The 21,073-nt window shown below is 37.9% G+C and overlaps 1 protein-coding gene and 1 pseudogene across 1 annotated transcript in view; both read left to right on the plus strand.

The window, feature by feature from the left end:
- The window catches only part of NDUFAF2 (NADH:ubiquinone oxidoreductase complex assembly factor 2), a 148,252-nt gene that overhangs the window by 58,439 nt on the left and 68,740 nt on the right, over positions 1–21,073 (plus strand). The gene's annotated exons all lie outside the window — the stretch shown is intronic.
- Positions 208–20,848, plus strand: LOC118017076 (annotated as a pseudogene).

Genomic DNA, 21,073 nt, shown 5'->3' on the forward strand with positions numbered 1-21,073 from the left:
TTAGATGTGTTTTCAAGCATTAGATGAGGCATTGGTGGAGTAGTTCAGAAGAGGAAGAGATTATTGTTTTCTTGAATTGTTGAGGAAGGCTTTTGAAGGAACTAGAATTTGGCTATGAATAGGTTGACAGTTTTTATAGACAAGAAGGAGGACAAAGTGATACATAAACATAACTTGGGGTACAGCGAGTGTAGAGTCTAGTTGAAAATGGCAATTCATACAAAGTTAGAGGTAAGTTTAGAAATAATTTGAGGTCAGACTTTAGAAAAACATAAAGAGCAAACTGAGGAATTTGTGCTTTTTAAAACCATCATAGTTTTCTGGGAGAGGTTACAAGGTGTTTTGTGGTAAAAGGGTTCTGCGGTGAAATAAATTTAGGAAATGTGTACTTTCCCAGGGTGCCTGGGTTGGATCAAGTCAGTTAAGCGTCTGCCTTTAGCTCAGGTCATGATCCCAGGGCCCCACGTCGAGCTCCCTGCTCAGCCAGGAGTCTGCCTCTCCCTCTCCATCTGCCTCTCCCCCCCCAGCTCATGCTCTCTCTTGCTCTCTCAAATAAATAAATAAAATCTTAAAAAAAAAAGAGATGTGTACTTTCCCACCCTTGGATATGTGTAACGTGTACTTAACATATTAATAGATCTGAAAAATCTTATTGTACAGAAACCACTTTTTCTGTTAAGCTACATTTGACAAGAGAATCCACCCTCTTCCTTTAAAAAAAAAAACAACACCAGGGCGCCTGGGTGGCTCAGTCGTTAAGCGTCTGCCTTCAGCTCAGGTCGTGATCCCAGGGTCCTGGGATCGAGCCCCGCATCGGGCTCCCTGCTCGGCGGGAAGCCTGCTTCTCCCTCTCCCACTCCCTCTGCTTGTGTTCCCTCTCTCGCTGTCTCTCTGTCAAATGAAATCTTAAAAACAAAAAACAACAACACGTAAAACATGTTAAAATCTTGTGAAACTCTAGTATTCTAGGAACCGTGATTTGGGAAATGCCTTCATAGGTAATGGGAAGCCTTTGAATAGTTCTAAAAGAGTTATGACATGAATAAAAGGTATTTTAGCGATATTCGCCTGGCAGTGATGGATTGGAGTGCCCATGAAGTTGGATGAAGTGGATGATATAGAAGCTTCTGCCCCTGCAATAATACAGGCACGTAGTGCTTGCTGATCTGTAGTCAGGGGTGGTAGTGGGCTGTAAAAAATGCACAATTGAGAGGGGCATTAGGAAAGAAATGACTTAGTGACTGAATGAATATGGGAGATAAGCAGGAGGGAAAGGGAAAGTCAGGCAGAGGAGGGAGGAAGGGAGGCAAGTGTCATGAATGACACAAACTAGGGCTTTTAGGCCCAGATATTCCCATTCTGTGTGTTTTGTTAAACTGTACTTAATAATGTACACAGACCATTAAGAATAAGGTATAAAAAAGGCATTTGAGAAGTTTGAGTGACAGTACACACAAGGCAACTTAATGCCTAGTCTGGAAATGAGTTTAAAAGAATGTGTCCTAATTCTTTTTTTTTTTTTAAAGATTTTTTTTTATTTATTTGAGACAGAGAGAATGAGAAACAGAGCATGAGAGGGAGGAGGGTCAGAGGGAGAAGCAGACTCCCCGCCGAGCAGGGAGCCTGATGTGGGACTTGATCCCGGGACTCCAGGATCATGACCTGAGCCGAAGGCAGTCACTTAACCAGCTGAGCCACCCAGGCGCCCAAGAATGTGTCCTAATTCTTAATCGCAGGAAACAAACTGAGGGTTGCTGGAGTGGGGGGTGGGGTGGGAGGGATGGGGTGACTGGGTGATAGACACTGGGGAGGGTGTGTGCTCTGGTAAGCGCTGTGAATTGTGCAAGACTGTTGAATCTCAGATCTGTACCTCTGAAACAAATAATGCAATATATGTTAAGAAAAAAAAAAAAGAAGAAGAAGAAGGTAGCAGGAGGGGAAGAATGAAGCAGGGGAAATCGGAGGGGTAGACGAACCATGAGAGACGATGGACTCTGAAAAACAAACTGAGGGTTCTGGGGGGGGGTAGGAGGATGGGTTAGCCTGGTGGTGGGTATTGAGGAGGGCACATTCTGCATGGAGCACTGGGTGTTGTGCACAAACAATGAATCATGGAACACTTCATCTAAAACTAATGATGTAATGTATGGGGATTAACATAAGAATAAAATAAAAAAAAAAAACCTTTTTATGAACCAGGAAAAAAAACAAAAAACTAATGATGTAATGTATGGGGATTACATAAGAATAAAAAAAAAAAAAGAATGTGTCCTAGAAATAATTGAGTATCATCAGCATGGTGTCAAAACTGATTGTGATTCAGAGAGCAGAGTTCTGGCCAAAGGAGGTTGATGGACCAGACCACAGGGATTATATGTACGTAGGAAGTTCACACTGTGTGTTTATTGATCATACCTGTAAATTTAGAATTTTTATCACTCCCTTCCCCCCCAAAAAAGAAGAATTTTGACACAGAACCAGTTTAGGGTAAGAACCTCTTATGTATTCGAAGTTGTATTAACAGTAATTACCTAAGAACATTGCTCATTCTGGGGTGCATGGGTGGCTCAGTCGGTTAAGCGTCTGCCTTTGGCTCAGGTCATGATCGTGGAGTCCCCAGATCAAGCACTGCATCGGGCTTAGCGGGCAGTCTGCTTCTCCCTCTGCCCCTCACCCCGCTCATGCTCTCTCTCATGCACACTCTCTCTCTCTCAAATAAATAAATAAAATCTTAAAAAAAGAGAGAGAGAGAGAGAGAACATTGCTCATTCTTATCATATGTTGTTAATATACTTCAAACCAAAATCATGTTAGCAACTAGCTGCTGGTGTAATGGGTATTTAGAGCCACATCCTAAAGGAAACTGGTATTGGACAAAGAGAGGAATACTATATAAATCTTTAAAAAATATTTGTTAAGTAAAAATTAATCTTTCGAAAGGGAAAAACTCAGCAACAACTCTAGCATTGTTTTGGGGACTCATATATCTTAATTGGTACTCTCATCGCAGCTGTAACTTTTTTTTCATTTCATATGCTTGCTGTCATTTGCCCATTTCTCTTCTGTGTGTGAATGCTTTTTTATCTTCTTATATTGTGTTTTTATTTATAGAAGACAAAGTATAGTGTGATGCTTCTTTATTACTTTCTAAATTCCTTGTTTACATGCTAAATCCCTATTTTAATGTAGTTTGGGGATAAATGTACTGAAAATATTGAGTGCTTATATTTTCAGTTTTGAATTTATTCATATTGTGACAGTAATTGGTAGAAAACTGTTTCTCACAGCTGACAGGCCAAAAAAAAAAAAAAAAAAAGCTTGGGGACAAAGCTACCACATGCCAGGGTGCTGAGGACCCATCAGATATTTAAAGAAGTGGCATTTGTACTTGCATTATTTAAGCTACTGTTGAAGAAAGAGATGAGAAGAGACCATATTTGTAGCAAGCATATTATAGAATTCATTTTCTAAAGAATCAGGTTTTTGAAGAAGGTATAACATCTATCAGACATTTTATAAAGCACATGAAACAAATGCATAAGAGTTCTTCTCAAAAAGAACTGGAAACTGAATGCTATGACATAAATATTTTTTTTAAATCCTAAAACTGAAACAAATATATCTACTTCCTCAAAATTAGTAATTAAGGCCAAATTTTAAACCAAGTGTTGGTGAGTAATTTTATCATTTTATGCCATAGAAATACTGTTTTGTAAACACTGCAAGTAAAGATGTCTTTTTAATCTCTGTTTTGCCAATTAACTCAGATCATTAATTGTCAAACTGTGATTTGGGAGACCTCTGGTGTCTTTTAAGAAGCCCTCAGGTGATGGGATAACTGATCTTTGGTTTTGGTGATTATAGCTATGTTTGTTTGTTTGTTTTTCACAAGTATGAATAACTCTTTAATAAAAAGAAAAGAGCATCTCATTGATGTCTCATCAGAGAGAAAACTAACCTTACCCTTAATTCTGATGAGATATGCTACTGCAAGCAGGAGTGATGGAACAGTCCTCTTTAGTTTATTTTGTTATTTTTAATAGTACATGGGTGAAATTTCGAAGAGCCACTGATATAGATCAGGACATGATAACTCTTTTGGATTTTGAGGATATTCTATTAAATCATTTCAGATCTGTTGTTGAACTGAGGATTTGTACAACCACTAACTGAAGACTTCAAGAACATTTAAGAAGTAGTTAAGTTGTGCTCTTCCTCTGGCCTTAACAATGAAACACAAATTGTAAAACACTTCAACCTGAAGTTTACACAGTCTGACAAGTTTTGTTTGTTTTGCTTTGCTTTTTTTTCTTTTTTTCTTCATATACGGTCAATGTGGTTGGTTGAATAGGTCCCCCAAAAGTTCATGTCTGCCCCAAATCTCAGAACCTTTTGGAAGTAGGATCTTTGCATATATGATTAGCTAGGATAGGGTCCTATTAGATTAGAATAGGCCCTAAATCCAATGACTAGTGTCTTTATAAGAAGAGGAGAGGACACACTGAGTCACACACAGGGAAAAAACCACATGAAGATGAAGGCAGAGATTGGAGTGATGCAGTTACAAGCTCAGGAATGCCAAGGATTGCCAGCACCACTAGAAGAGGCAAAGACAGGGTGTCCCCTGGAGTCATCCAAGGGAGCATGGCCCCCTGCTTACACCTTGATTTTGGACTTCTAGCCTCTAGAACTGTGAGAGAATAAATTTCTGTTGTTTTAAGCTACCCAGTTTGTGGTACTTTGTGATGGCAGCCATAGGAACCAAGAGAGTTAGTATTCCTAAACATTCTTCCATAAACTTATCTACTACAGCTTATTTTGACATATTTGTTTTATCCACTAAACTGTGAAGTCCTCAGGGGCAGAACCTCATCATACTCATCCATAGTGGACAGTATTCAGTATCATCCAATTATTTATTATCAAAAACTGTGAACATACTTATTTGTTAAGGTTCCCAGACGTGTTCTTCATGAACAAACATGTTAGTTTTTATTAAATTTGCATAGTTGAGGAAGACTAGAATATAAATAACCATAAGGATATTCTGTATGGAAAGGTTATAGACAATTACCAGGCTTAGGTTTTAGTAGTTAGCAAGGTATGTTAACTATCATTACCACCTTTTTAAATTAGTAATACTGTATCTGTTTATTCATTTTTAAGGATTTATTTATTTATTTTAGTAAGAGAGTGCATGCGTGAGTTGGGGGGGGAGGGCAGAGGGAGAGGGAGAAAGAGAATCCCCAAGTAGACTCCCCACTGTGCGCAGAGCATGACACAAGGCTCTATCCCAGGACCCCGAAACCTTGATCTGAGTTGAAACCAAGAGTCAGCTGCTAAACTGACTAAGCCATCCAGGCGCCCCTTAGTAATAGTGTATTTAAATAATTTAAATCACTTTTTTAACATTGGATGTTATTCTGTGTCATTCAAAAAAGACATAGAAATCAATATTGTAGGGCGCCTGGGTGGCTCAGTTGGTTAAGCGACTGCCTTCGGCTCAGGTCATGATCCTGGAGTCCCGGGATCGAGTCCCGCATTGGGCTCCCTGCTCGGCAGGGTGCCTGCTTCTCCCTCTGACCCTCCCCCCTCTTATGCTCTATCTCATTCTCTCTCTCAAATAAATAAATAAAATCTTTAAAAAAAAAAAGAAATCAATATTGTACATCAGTGCTAAAATAAAAGCAGAGAGATATGAATGTTTGATATTCTATATGAACATTTACAAAAATGAAGCCACAATTAATACAAAACTATTATAGATATATGTGTATACTCACATACACATACCTGAAGGCAAAAATTATTGAGTACAAAAGTGATTCAAGATCTAAATGCATGTGTTTATTAGTGTTGTATAATATATAAAACAAAGGTTTTATTTTTTTCAAGTTTTTATTTAAATTCCAGTTAACAGGGGCGCCTGGGTGGCTCAGTCATTAAATGTCTGCCTTCGGCTCAGATCATTATCCCAGGGTCCTGGGATCAAGCCCCGCATCGGGCTCCCTGCTCCGCGGGAAGCCTGCTTCTCCCACTCCCCCTGTTTGTCTTCCCTCTCTCACTGTGTCTCTCTCTGTCGAGTAAATAAATAAAATCTTTAAAAAATAAATAAATAAATTCCAGTTAACATACAGTGTAATATTAGACTATTACGACTACTTTTATATCCCATTTGTGTGAAAGATAAGATCTGAAGTGAGTTTTAAAGTAAATGAACTTTCTAAAGGGCTTCCCATCTGAATTCTCCATAGAATATTCAGTTTGTCACAATTTTGCTCTGACATTATGGAGCACGGCTGAAAATAAATGATTGCTTAAGTTTCAAAATTCTGTCTAAAGCACAGATCATTTATAAAGATTAACATATTTGTAAAAGGACTAAAAAAATGTAATTTAAAGTAACGTTTTATGAAGAATTGATATTAAAAAATAACATCTAATGGATATTTAAAAATTTATATTTTTTAATCTTAAAAAGTATGAGATTGATTATAGCCTAAATTTCAGAAATATGAAAAATGATCATTAAATGGTATTCTTATGTCTCAGTTTAAATATACTCTCCATTTACTAGTATTTTTATCTCTCTTTAATTAGAAGTAGTTTTAAATTGTCCCTTTGAATATTTCTTTACCCACAAGTTGAAATATTGCCAATAAAAGCACTACTGGCTATTTGAGATCCTTGTAGACTGTTTTCACCTTTCCCAATTTTTTTCATGAATCTTAATATATAAAGATTCCCAGTCTTTGTATATGAAATTCTCACCCTTCATAGACTGTTGGTAAGAAATACTAATTATTTAACTCATTACAGGAAATGGACCAGTACCAGATTAAGAGAATGCCAAATTTAAAACTTGGTGAAGACTTAAATGTATGACTCTTTTTAGTACATAAACTAATGAATTATGAATTATAAGCTCATTTTAGTTTATCCAACCAGGTTAATAAAGATCATTTGTAATGGTTAAGTCTTTATATATCCGTGGGCAGACATTCAGATTATCTTCTACTAATAAGGAGGAAAGAATCATTGCTTTTAGTTAGTAGAGGACATTCTTTCCAGACATTTGTTCACAGTGTTTGCTAGAGGAAATTGACGATTTTAAAGGCTACTTGGTAATTATTTTCTGTCTGCTTTCCAGTGATTTTTTTTTTCACATGCCATGAATCAAAATTAAAATCCCTGTGGCAGCCATGGGCAAACCACATATGCTTCTTGAAGCCTGACAATTTTCCTGACATATCAGACGAGTAAATCACATGGGTAAAATTATCCATAATAAACTCAATTAAAAATCCAGGTATGAGCAAGTAGATTTGTCACTAATGTGCTGAAATCTTTTTTTGGAAATGTATCTGGACTTTTTTAAAAAAGAGTTTATTTATTCATTTGAGGGAGAGAGAGCGAGAGCAAGTGCATGCTGGGGGGGAAGGGTGAGCACTGGGGGGTAAGGAGAGAAAGAGAGAGAGAGTGATGGGGGAAAGGGCAGAGGGAGAGGAAGATAGAGAATCTCAAAACGCCTCTGCACTGAGCACAGAGCCCGACAGGGGGCTCAATCCAAGGACCCTGAGATCATGACCTGAGCGAAACCAAGAGTTGGGCTTAACCAACTGAGCCACCCAGGTGCCCCTGTTTTTGGACTTTTAGACTTAACTATTATTCTAGATACCCCAAATGATACCAGTAACCTTAATAGCACTATTTTAGCAATAGTAGACTATCTTTTGTTTGAAATTTGTTAGTCCTTTAGAAACTAATAATTCCATGATTGTGATTTAAATTTCTCTTAACTCCCAAGTGCTCATTATTAGAGGACCAGTTATGGAATGATGGTACATACACACAATAGATGCATCTGTAAAAAATAATGAGGATTTGCTTTATGTATTAATGGGAAAAAATCTAATATAACTAAATACAAAGGAAAATTGCAGAACAGTTTGTAGAGTAAGCTATTTGTGGATAAACAAGGGGGGAAATTATATGTCTGTGTGTATGTGTATAATATACGTATATGTTGACTTCTTTGTGCATAATAATTTCTGGAAGGATAAACTAATAAAGAAGGGTTGGCAGTTGTATGTGTGTGCAGGGATAGGAACTCAGCATGGGCATAATAGGCATGGGAAGGAGATTTTTCACTTTATACCGTTTTATGCTTTATGTTTGAACCATATGAATGTGCCAGCTAGAGAGAGAGATAGGAAGAATATTTTGTTTTCAAAAGTATGCTAGTGAATTCTGCTTTAAGAAAAACCCAGCAAGTGGAAACCAACTTTAAAAACAGTTACATTTGGGGATTGATATGAATTAATCAAGAAAATATGTAGAACAACTGTTATGTGTAAATTGCCACAGTAGACATTGCTGAAGCTACCAAAAAAAGTTTAAGGACAAAGTGACAGCCTTCTAAAAGTCTACACTAAAAGTCTACACTAGTTACATTACAAAAATATTACTCATTTTACAAAAGGATTCTATGTATTGTCTCTTTGAATCGTGGTATGACTCTAATTTCCTTCCAGAGTCTTCCAATCAGTAAATTAACTCTGTGGTTCTCCAAAGTTTTCTGAAGTTGTATTTTCTAAATTTTGTATCATCCTTTCTCCAGTTGTTCTTCATTGTATCAGTGTCCTTTGTAAAAACCCAAGTTCAGGTATGAAAATGAATGCTCTAAATTGGTGTGACTAGCTCTGGTTATGATTTTTACAATTTTATTAGCATTTGGGATAACTTTGTCAAACTACTGAAAACTACCAATCATTTAAACTTGCTTCTCTGCCACTGGGCAGGATGTATTCTAAGTAGATCCCTTCCCTACAGGGCAGCAAAACTAGCTTGCAGTTTTATTCCAGAAGGCTTGTTCATCTGTTCCGTGAGGCTATCTTTCCACAACGGGATCTATTTTATTGTGAGACTTGATGAAATATACCTACGTAACCCTTTCCTGTCTGAAACACAAGACCTTCTGGCAGTCTTTCTCTTCCCACCATCTGTCCTTGAGTTCTACTCTTGCTGAGTTGACCTATAAATCTGACTTTCTACCCCCAGTGCAGATGAATTGAGCCATAAAACTTCTAGATCTCCCTGTTGTAAAGAACTAGTGGGATATGCTTTTAGATGAGATGACCTTGCCTCAGGTATACCATCCCATTTCAGAAGCTTGGATGCAGATATGTCTTATGTAGTATGCTCATGTATTTATTTGTTTGACCTTTTACAGTGATGTACGCTTTGCAGTGATTAGAGTCCTTTTCTGGAGTTTAACCACTTGGTATTCAAAAGGCAGACACCCTAATGTAGTAACTTCTTTCTTTCATGGGCTTTAATATTATATTTCTATATCTTTCTACAATTACAATTTTAGATGAAGGATTTTCTATCTTTTGTCTCCAGGTCATTTCTTCACACAAAATCTCATGTGAGGGGCGCCTGGGTAGCTCAGTCATTTGAGTGGCCAACTCAATTTCGGCTCAGGTCATGATCTCAGGGTCCTGGGATAAAGCCTGTATCTTAGGGCTCTGTGCTCAGTGGGGAGCCTGCTTCAGGATTCTCTCTCCCTCTGCCCCACCCCCTGCTTGCACTCTTTCTCTCTCTAAAATAAATAAATCTAAAAAATAAAAAAAATAAATCTCATGCAACAGTAGCAGTGGCAAAAACCTAAAAATGAAGCTCGTTAGGTTGAATTGCAGGGTTTGATGGAAGAAGGAGGGGGCTTCCCTGGAACCTTGTCCCTCCCAGGGCATTCCTTGAAATATGCTTTAGGTTTAATTTTACTTCCATTATTGTGTTCAGAAAAATGAAATTGATAGAAGTTAGATTGGCCCTAGGATAACCTTAGGAGAATGGTTGTAGAGCTTTTTACTTTTTAGGATAGTGATTTTGATTACTACCAGCAATTTGGGTACTTTTTTTCTAAGATTCTATTTATTTGACAGAGAGAGAGAGGGAGAGCACAAGCAGGGGGAGCAGCAAGCAGAGGGAGGGGGAGAAGCAGACTCCCAACTGAACAAGGAGCCCAAAGTGGGACTCTATCTCAGGACCCCAGGATCATGACCTGGGCCCAAGGCAGATGCTCAACCGACTAAGCCACCCAGGTGCTCCTGGATACTTTTTTATCTGAACTCATTTTCCTTATGAAAGTATCTTCTTGTCTTTTGAAACATATGGCCTTTCTTTTTGATCTTTTAACATTATTCCTGTATCCTTTCCTGTGTATTCTGTGGAAATAATGTTCTTTTTGGCCTGAGTATTGGTAATAAATTCGAAATTGGTATCCATTTATGAATAGGAGTATGGCTTCCTTGTTGGTAATCTTTTAGAGACAGATGTATTAACCTAAATAAGAAATATTTCTGCAACTCTAGTAGTGTAAATCTGGGGAAATTGTTAACAGTGTTTATAATTTGGATGTCAGCATTTTATTCCTTTTTTTTACCTTTTAATTTTTTCCAAATTACAAAAGCAATACAAAATTATAGAAATATTTCATATAGACAGCAAAAGTCCACCATAATACTTACTCACCCTCCCTGAAATAACCACTTTGCAGTTAGGAGTATGTTTATGAGTCAGGATGGGTAGCTGGGCTGTGACAGCAAAATAACCATGAAATTCCGTGGATTAACATGACAGAAGTTTCTTTCTCACTTGCCTACTCCAGGTTAAGGGTGGGGGTGTTGACAGTTTCAGACTGATGGAGAGATTCCACCGTGTTGTAGCAGCAGTGTGTGGCCTCTTCAGATAATTTGATAGAGGCTAAGAGCTTTAGAGCTTATTTTTACTAGCAATGACATTTTTTGGAATAGCAGTGAGATGTGTTACTTCAGCTCACAGCCCATTGCCAGAGGCCCAATCTTCAAGGAGCACTTGATATGGGTGAAGATAGGAATCTCTACCACAGTATTATTGCCTGTTTTTCTCTGTTTGTGCTGCTGTCTGTATTTTTATCTAACAAGTGAGAATGTCTTTTTAATCTACATTTCTTTAATTATTAGTGAGGTTGTGCATCTTTTTTTTTCCTGTTTATATATTTCTCTCCTATACAAAAACTATTAATATCCTTCATCCATTGTTTTATCAGTTCTCTCTTTTTATTCAACCTATTTGTATATTAGGAACATTCAGCCCTTTGCTTTTCATTTGGTTAAACATCTTTTTTTTCTGCAGTTTTTTCACTTTGTCTTTTGACTTTGTTTAATGGTATATTTTTGCTCCCCCAGATTTTATTTTTATGAAGTAAATTATACAACCCTTTTCTTTAAAGTTTCTGGGTTTCCTGTCATCTATAGAAAGGCCTTTCCAGGGGCATCTGGGTGGCTCAGCTGGTTAAGCGTCTGCCTTCAGCTCAGGTCATGATCCCAGGGTCCTGGGATTGAGTCCTGCATCGGGCTCCCTCCTCGGCAGGGAGCCTGCTTCTCCCTCTGCCTGCCCTTCCCCCTGCTTGTGCTCGTTCTCACTCTCTCTCTGACAAATAAATAAAATCTAAAAAAAAAAAAAATGCCTTTCCCAATCCAGGATTATTTTTATAATCCATTCATGTCACTTTATATCTGAATATTAAAGTTCAAATAAAGTATCCCAAGAATATAAGGTTTGCTTTTTCCTGGTGTCAGGGACTGTTTTGTGGGTTCCTCTGCACATTATGACTTCTCACACTTGCTATTTAACCATAGTCTCTGATACCATTTTGCTATTTATTTTCTTACCTATCATAGCATCTCTTCTGAAAGACACAATGTGGATGTGTGTTTTGTGAACGAACCAGAATTTACCACAGTTCAAGATCACCTTGTGGCTAAGTAGTTTATAAAACCAAAGTGAAGTGAGCATCCCTTCAGCATGTCTGGCAGAATACACCATTCACTCTTGGCCCATGCTTTGGTCAGCGAGGGTGGACAACATTGATGGTCTTCTCTATTCTGCTTTGCACTTTAATTGCACCCCAGGCAGGAGAGGACTCCCATGCTTGGGAAGGTAATAGTGCTGCCAAAGTTAATTAGCCCTAAGTTGCATTCATTTCCCTCTCCCCACCTCCACAGTTATTTCCCCTTTGACCTTTCTACCAACTGTTTTGAGCTGTTCCTTTGATCCTGAAGTCCCTAGAGCTTTTCAGGCAGAAGTATGGCTGCAGTGCAGGGTGCCAGGCTAATCTGAACGTTGAGTCGCAGGACTTGCCTTTGCCCACCCTTCCCTGTTAGCAGCAGAACTGCCAGTTCTGAAACATAAACTTACACTCTGTGATCAAAACCTGACGTATGATGGCCCTTCTACTACCACCAGCCTCACAGCACCCTAGGGAGAGCACTGTACAAATCTCTGTATTGCTGAGTCCTCATGGGATAACCTGAGTGTTCTCTCTTTAAGTTCAGTATTAAATATTTTGTTTAGTTTGTAGTATAATTTTTAAATGATAAACAACCAACAGAATAATTTATAACAATAGTAATAGCTAACACATGTAATACTTAGTGCTAGGCATTATTAGCAGTTTACGTGTAGTAATTAATTTTATCCAGTGATCATATTTTATCTTACTATCCCTATTTTAAAGGTAGGGAAAGTGGGGTACAAGGAAGTTACATAATACTAAAGAATATAAGCCGGTAAATTTCAGAGCCAGGGGGTCTCTTTCCATAATCTGTGCTCTTAACTAATTGCCTATGCAGTAAAAAAAAATCTGAAGTTTATTCAACATTTGCTTTTCCGCTTAGCTGGTGTCAGAGCATTCCAAGGTAATCTTACCTATTTGTAGGGACCTGTGAAGTAAGACAGTGCCTTAACTGTTGGAGGTGAGGATTGACCTCAGCCATTTCTGAACCACCTCATGGTTTGCCCTAGGTGAACACTGCCTGTGGACCTTAGTGTTGCAGCAGACCTATTCCTCTCTTCTCTCTGATGTTTCATGTTATTTAAATATGAGAATCTTATCTTTGTCAGTAGGATTATAACCTGCCACAGAGCATACCACCTAGAAATGAATCAACCCAGCTTGTCCCAGGGTAACATCTCATCCAGTAGGGCTTCCTGCTGAGATATTTAAAACTGGGAAGAATAGAAGAGGTAAAATGTAGTGTTTGGATGATGCTGTGAATGCCTAGAATTAGCTTAAGTGGCCTTCAGCTCAGGGTTTATACTGTCCCTGCGATGAAAGGTAAGCCTTTCTAGCCATGTGTCAGTGACTTTATCATCCTTCCTTCATGGCAGATAGAGTAGAAGAACAAAGAAAGTTTACTCCCAGAGCAATTTATTAAACACGAAGTGAAAAAAATCAAGAGTCTTGTTTCTTATCATATTTTTCCCCTTTAAAATTGCCTTCTTATTTTTGACAAATGTATTCATTTCTCTTTCATATCACAAATTTAAGTGTGTCTCTGAATAAGACCCAGTGTCTAATTTTTTTAAGTGCTAATATATACTGGAACAAAGTTTAAAAATTCATCCCCCCCCCCCGCAAAAATTCATTCCCTTGGCTCTTTCTTCTTTTTGCAATTTGGAGAGTATTAAAACTACGTTTGGGTAAGGCTTTCACTGAGAAGATATGTTTGCTTGCTTATCCATTTTAAATCAAGAAAAAAACAGATAAATATTCATATCATTTCTTGGCATATAACTCAGTTGTCAAATTATTTTTGTATCCCGGGGTTGGTGCTTACTCAGATTAAACTTTTTGAAAAGGAAATTGAGTTTAAAACGTGGATCTTTAATCAGGTTACCTCGAATAGTTTCAAAGGCATGGACTGTTCTTGTTTTTATGCGAAGTGAAGAATGAGGCATTAGAGTTATAAAATTAAGATCCTTGTTGAATAAGCCAGTTTGCCTAAGGATAGGGGTAATGGAAATGCTTAATAATTTGCACTGAGAGGTTAAAGTTGTAAAAGCTGTCTCCTAGGCAACTAACTCTCTCGAAGCCATTATACCTGAGCTGATCATCGTATTTCCCAGTCTCAGCTAAGTTGATCTTAATCCTAACCCCTCAATAAGAATTTTCCACATAGCCTTTGTTTTTTTTTTCCTTGATGAGATTATAATAGAGAAGTGTCATTCCTCATTCTTCTTTGTAACTTAGACATTACTCTCATCTTCTTGCTAGAAGCAATCACGCAGTGCAAAATATTATCTTTGACACTGTAAGAACACCAAAGTTTGACCACAGTGCATTAAAATTGGTGATTTGAGAAGTGAGTGGTGGCAGAAGAACACTCACAATCAGGGCCATTTTGTTGGGCTTTGTGGTTGTGTCTCAAGTTGTTTTTCACACAACATACATAGCAAAACCATCCCTACCATCTCTCTGTGGAAGCCAAGGTATATTAAAAACCAATATACATTAATCTCCCAAGTTTTTTGTATTTATATCAGAGTTTTGTATTCTTTGTAATATGTATACGTATGTGTGTGTGTATAATATATATATGTTAAATGTTATATATGTTATATATATGTATATATACGTTATATATATTACATATATAGAGAGAGAGTATCGTAATGTGCAGCTTTAAAGATCAAATATATCCCTGTGGATTACGGCCTCTAATTATATGCTTTCTGAGTCAATATATTCATGTAACCTTTTATTAAAAATGGTATAAATAGATTACGAGAGGACATAGTAATTTTTTTATGAGCTCAACCTTACTTGGTGTAAAGAGTTTCTTTTAATAAGACCATATTTTTTTTTAAAGATTTATTTATTTATCTGAGAGAGCGAGAATGAGAGAGAGTACATGAGAGGGGGGAGGGTCAGAGGGAGAAGCAGGCTCCTTGCCGAGCAGGGAGCCTGATGCGGGACTCGATCCTGGGACTCCAGGATCATGACCTGAGCCGAAGGCAGTTGCTTAACCAACTGAACCACCCAGGCGCCCAATAAGACCATATTTTTTTAAAAAAAAATTACTTCCAGATAAAAATTGGTTTTAGTGCATATAATTTAGGATCTCATTAAGTACTAAAAAGTTACTTAAGGAATAAAACATGGATTTTTATCTTCCATGAGGGCTAACTATGCTGCTGATGAGAAGTATTCAGTGTACCCAAACTTACATTTTTTTAAAATTTAAATTATGTGGTTTCTGGAGTAGTATTCAGTAATTCGTCACTTACATAGAACACCCAGTACTCATCACAACAAGTGCCTATCCCCCATCTAGCCTATCTCCCACCTCAGACTTACATTTTTGTTATATAAAGCAGTTTAACTATTTTGGTTATATATTGGCTGACACCACAGGGTAGTAAAAAATGTATATGCACAGGCTTTGATGTCGTATAGACTGAAATTAAAATTCCAGTTTCTCTGCCAACTAATTGTGTGACCTTCATCCAAGTTTATTTTGGGACAAGCCTCTGTTTCTTCTTCTGTAAAATGCAAAAAATAATATTAGGCTTCAAAGTGGAGATTAAAAGGAATAACTTAAGAAAAGCCCCTAGTACCATGCCTTAAACGCTGTATCTCTTTGATCCCAAAGTTTGGCCTATTCCACCTTATAAACCTCTCTCTGGATTATTGTGGTAGTCTGGTATTCCAGTCTTGTCTTTCAATTCATCCTCAAAGGGGTCACCAAAGTGTTTCTTTTAAAACACAGCTTTGAACCTGTTAGTGTCCTGCTTTATGAAACTTGCCAGCGACTCCCTGTTGTGCCAAGGAAAAAGTCCAAGTACCTTGTCTTGGCATTCTTGGGCTTTCCGAGGTCTGATTCCACTATCTCTTTAATCTCTTTGATCTTGCAGGCCTGGTAAATTAATTGTTTGCCAGGTTAGAGGAGCCCTGAATCACAGGCTTGTTGCCTTTTATATTATCGTTTTAGTCTATGGTGCTGGTGGTGGTAAAGTATATCCATAAAGTATATCTCCTGCCTCACTGTTACCATAAAGTACTTTTCTTGCAGTACCACATTTAAGGAATTACTGTAGTATTTTATTCCTTCTTATGTTGCCAGATTTGTGTGAGGTTTTAATGCAGTCAGTGGCTGAGACTAGCCACAACACTTCATGCTGTAGCCCTTGGCCTCGGGAATCTTTAAATCCCAAATGTAGATGAGGATTTTTTTTGTTAATTGGGTAAAAATCACATAACATAAAATGAACCAATTTAAAGTATACAATACAGTGGCATTCGGTACATTCACATTTTTGTGCAATCCTCACCCTTGTCTAGTTCCACAACATTTTATGAGGACATTTTTTTTAACCTAATGCATAATGTCTTTGAATGAGTGGTGAAAGAATAATTTTAAGAGTGTTAAGGAGAGAGCACTTGGTGGCTCATTCGGTTAAGTGTCAGACTCTTGATTTCGGCTCAGGTCATGATCTTGGGGTCATGAGATGGAGCCCTGTGTTGGGCTCTGTGCTCAGTGTGGAGTCTGCTTGTCCCTCTCCATCTCTGCTCTCTTCCCATCTGCTCTCCACCCCCACCCCCCACTATAAAATAAATAAATAAATAATATCTTTAAAAAAACTGTGGTGGGATCTCCCAAGTTTATAAAATCTATAAATTTTATATATATATGATATATAGTAAATAACACATAGCATAAATTTACCATCTTAACCATGTTTTAAGTACACATTTCGGTAGAATTAAGTACATTCACCTTACTGTGCACCTCAATCCCCAGAACTCTTTTCATCTTGGAAGACTGAAACTCAGCAACTTTCGGTTCCCCCCTCCTCCCTCAGCCCCTGGCAACCATCATTTTATTTCCTAATTCTATGAATTTGACTTCTGTGGGTAACTCATGTAAGTGGAATCATACAGTATCTGTCTTTTTGTCTTTCTTTGACTGGCTTATTTCACTTAGCATTACGTTCACGGTTCTTCCATGTTATAATGTGTGTCAGAATTTCTTTCATGTTTAAGTCTAAAAAATATCCCGTTTTATCTATATGCCACATTTTGTTTATCCATTTATCTGTCAGTGGACATTTGGGTCATTTCTACCTTTTGGATGTTGTGAGTAATGCTACTGTGAACGTGGGTGTACTCCTCTCTCTCTGAGACCCTGCTTTCAGTTCTTCTGGTTCTATGCCCAGAAGTGGAATTGCTTGATCATATAATAATTCTATTTTTAATTATTTTGAAGAGCACCATCTTGTTTTCCACAGCAGCTGCACCATTTTACATTCCTGCAAACAGTGCTGCAAGGGTCCTCATGTGTCCACATCTTGCCAACACTTGTCTGATTTGGGGGGTTTAATAGGAGCTATCCTGGGGGGTCTGAGGTAGAGTAGTACCTTTTAAATTAAAGTTTGATGAAGGGAGAATTATGATTAAATGTCTAGTATCTTTCAGAGATTATAGCAAAAGTCTAAATTTTAAAACTTACGCCAGTTGACTGTTTCTACTTCACTGTGCCCCAAATGATAGGCCTTGAGTAAGGCTTATGACAGCTTAAGAAGTCAGGAAAATTTGCCTACAAATTGACTGAAACAAAATCCAACAAAATCTCTTTCAAAGTAGTGTGAAAAAAATAAATCACAAAATTTGTGTACTTTGAACGTTGTACAGAATACAGCTATCCTCACACCACAACTACCGACTTGGTGTAATGTGCAAAAATAGGTTAGGGATGTAGCAAGCTCAATAATATTTCTTCCTCTGCCAATTTCCCTTCTAATTTTCTACATAAAAGGTTAGGAAAAAGCTGATAGACAGTAATTAGAAGCAGTAACACTGGTAATAAGAAATAACTGAGTTGGGGTGCCTGGGTGGCTCAGTCGTTAGGCGTCTGCCTTCGGCTCAGGTCATGATCCCAGAGTCCTGGGATCGAGCCCCGCATCGGGCTCCCTGCTCGGCGGGGAGTCTGCTTCTCCCTCTCCCACTCCCCCTGCCTGTGTTCCCTCTCTCACTGTGTCTTTCTCTAACAAATAAATAAATAAAATCTTAAAAAAAAAAAAAAAGGAAATAACTGAGTTATTGTGCTATAGTGGGATCATTTAAAAGTCAAAAAGCCAGGCGCCTGGGCAGCTCAGTTGGTTAAGCATCTGCCTTCGGCTCAGGTTATGATCCCAGGGTCTTGGGATCGAGCCCCGCATCGGGCTCCCTGTTCAGCAGAGAGCCTGCTTCTCCCTCTCCCTCTGCCTGCCTCTCTGCCTACTTGTGCTCTCTATCTCTGTTAAATAAAGAAATAAAAATCTTTAAAAAAAAAAAAAGCCAATCCCAGTAGGACCTACTTATGGTAAAGTACAGCATACTATGTTACTTATTTGTAATTAGCATGAGATCCAAAGATAAAGTGAGAACACAAAGGGTGTTTAATTTACTAAGGCAGGAAAAAACCCCTGAATTATTTTAAAATTATTTTTATTAAAATGGTCATACTGGAAGTATTTTGCTTTTCAAAGCAATCAGCTTCATATATCTAAAAATGCTGTTGTATGGATTAGCTGATTTTTCAGTGGTGCCGAAAAGATCTATTCAAGTAATTTAATAAATAAATAAATAAAATAAATAACAAATATGTTTAAACAAAGATGTTTAAAGTAGCATCTATTCAAGTAATTTCTATTCAGAAATATTTTCACCATCTTCTCTTTGTAAAATCCAATTGTCTTTGTAATTTTCCATTTTCTGGAATGGTCCTTGAAATCTGTTTCCCTCCTCCTTTGTGTCTGCCTGACTCCTATTTGATGACTATCTCTTACAGAAAGTTTCCCATTTCTTTATACTCCACAATTCCAGGTTCCTTATTTTTTTCTGTGTGGTATCATAGCAGATAGCATTTTCTCTCTTACACTTATCTCTCTGTATTATAGCGAATCTGTATTCTTAACCATCTGATCCCTGAGACCACCATTATGTCTCAGATCAGAGACAAAGTTGTTGCTATCATGCTGCAAGTTGTACATAGCATACGTCTTGGTAGGCCTCTGGGAACGTGAGGCCATTAGGTTTTCTGATGTGTGTTATCCTGAAAAAAAAAAATACTGGGATCATTGAACCAGACTGTGAGTAACGTGAGCCTTCTTTCTTTCTTCCATATACAGAACAGTGTTAGACCTAGGAATTCAATGTATGTGTGTATATATGTGTTTATATAAATAAATATTCATTGTATTTTTAAAATGTATTTTAAAATTTTGTATTTTTTTAAATGGGTGAACACTAAGGTGAAAATTTTGGATTTTCTTTTTAAGAAAAATATATGCATTGTGGAATTTTAAGATTTCTATAGGAAGAGTGATAGAGTTGTGATACAATAAAACTGTGCCATAAAGTCATTCTCTTCCTTCTTCTAGAAGAGGTATGAGATTGAAGACTCGAAGATAGAAGTATAAAATTGCACTGAAGGGAGAAAGTAAAATCAGGGTGAGGGAAAAGTGGAGCCAGATATGAGGCTGTAATGTATACTCCAGTTACCTGCACATTTTCTCAGAGTGGACTGCCAAGGCATCTCTGGGCTTTGTAGCAACCAACTCAAAAAGGGACAGCCTTCTGGTCAGAACTTCACCATGGCTATGAGATCGGTCACCTAAACAACTATTTTGAAGGAATAAGACTATTTTTTGTCTTCCAAAAATAAACATAACCTCATTTTACTTTTATTCTGAAAAAAATACACATTTCTTATTAAAAAAATGATCAACGAATAAAGTAAGTACAAAAATCTCATGTAAATACCCCACTAGAGATCATTTTTGGCCACACTTTAACTTCTCAGCAGTTCAGAAAAGGAAACACTTGGTAACATAATTCATACTGGCTAATTTACATTCCCAACAGCATAAGAACCTGTTAATTTTCTTGCACCCTCGGGTCAGTGTTGCTAATCTTTCTTAGTCCTATAAGAGAAAAATGATATTTGTTATTTTTCTATTATTCTTAGTACTGAGATTTGATGTGACTTTTCCCATGGTTTTTATGATTAGACTTTATGCAATGTAATGAACAAGTATCCTTGACAACATCTTTTGATAGATTTATTGTGTTTCTTTCTGGAGTATTTTTTATGATAGCACTAAAATATGGGTAATAATATTTTACCAGATTTTTAAATTCAGTAACAGTCTTTCTGGGGCCAATATGAGATGGCCTGGTATTCAGTATCTTTGTTGATTTAGATTTATCCAGGAGTATATTTGTAAAGACCACTAGCTTTCCACCAAAATCCACTATCTCCTTCCTGGACACATAGGTAGATTGCATTTACCAGTTTCCTTTAAAATTAGGTGTGGCTATATGACCACGTTTTCTCTAGTGCATTGTCACCGGAAGTGAGGTGAGTCACTCCCTGGCCTCACCAGTACAATCTCCTTTTGTTTCTCAGTGCTCTTTCTTCTTTCTGGCTGAATGTCTTCTTGGGGGAAGACATGGTGTACCGGGAGGTGACCCCTGACCAGGAGCTCCTGTCGCAGGGTCTCCTGACCGACACCAACAGGGTACCCTCCGAGGGCCCAGCGACGGTTTCCTGCCAACGTTGCTCGGTCAGTGTAGTGTACATCTTAGAGGATTCTGTTGTGGACCCATAGAACCAGACCATGACCACCTTCACCTGGAACATCAACCATGCCCAGCTGACGGTGGTGGAGGAACGATGTGTTTACGGTATGAACTCTGAGAACAGGGGCTGGACCGAAATCCGCCAGGAAGCGGGGTCTCCTCTAGCTTATTTGGTGTCTCCAGAGCTGTCTGGGAATTTGGCCTCACCCTGTTCCCAAGCACTTTGACCAAGACTGTGAAGGGCTTTGAATACATCTTGACCAAGCTGCAAGGGGAGGCCCCTTCCAAGACCCTTGTTGAGAACGCCAAGGAAGCCAAGGGATGGCAAAGGAGAAGGCCAAGGACCTTGCCAGCAAGGCGGCCAGCAAGCAGCAGCGACAGCAGGCCCTGGTGTGGTAGGTCGCCTGACCACCTGGCTCAAATCCCTCTGCCCTTCCCGCTTGTACTTTATCAGCAGAAGTCAACTTCCAAACAAAATTTCTGTTGTGATAAAAAACATAACAATATTTGTCAACCTAACCATAAAAGTGTAGTGTTAAAAATATTCATATTATAAAAACAAATGAAGTTTTTGAATTAGGAAATGAGTAAAATGTAGTACTATCAAAGGATTTGAGAGATTTG

Source organism: Mirounga leonina, unplaced genomic scaffold (assembly GCF_011800145.1).
Source record: "Mirounga leonina isolate KUSES-001 unplaced genomic scaffold, KU_Mleo_1.0 Mir_168, whole genome shotgun sequence".
NCBI lineage: Eukaryota > Metazoa > Chordata > Mammalia > Carnivora > Phocidae > Mirounga > Mirounga leonina.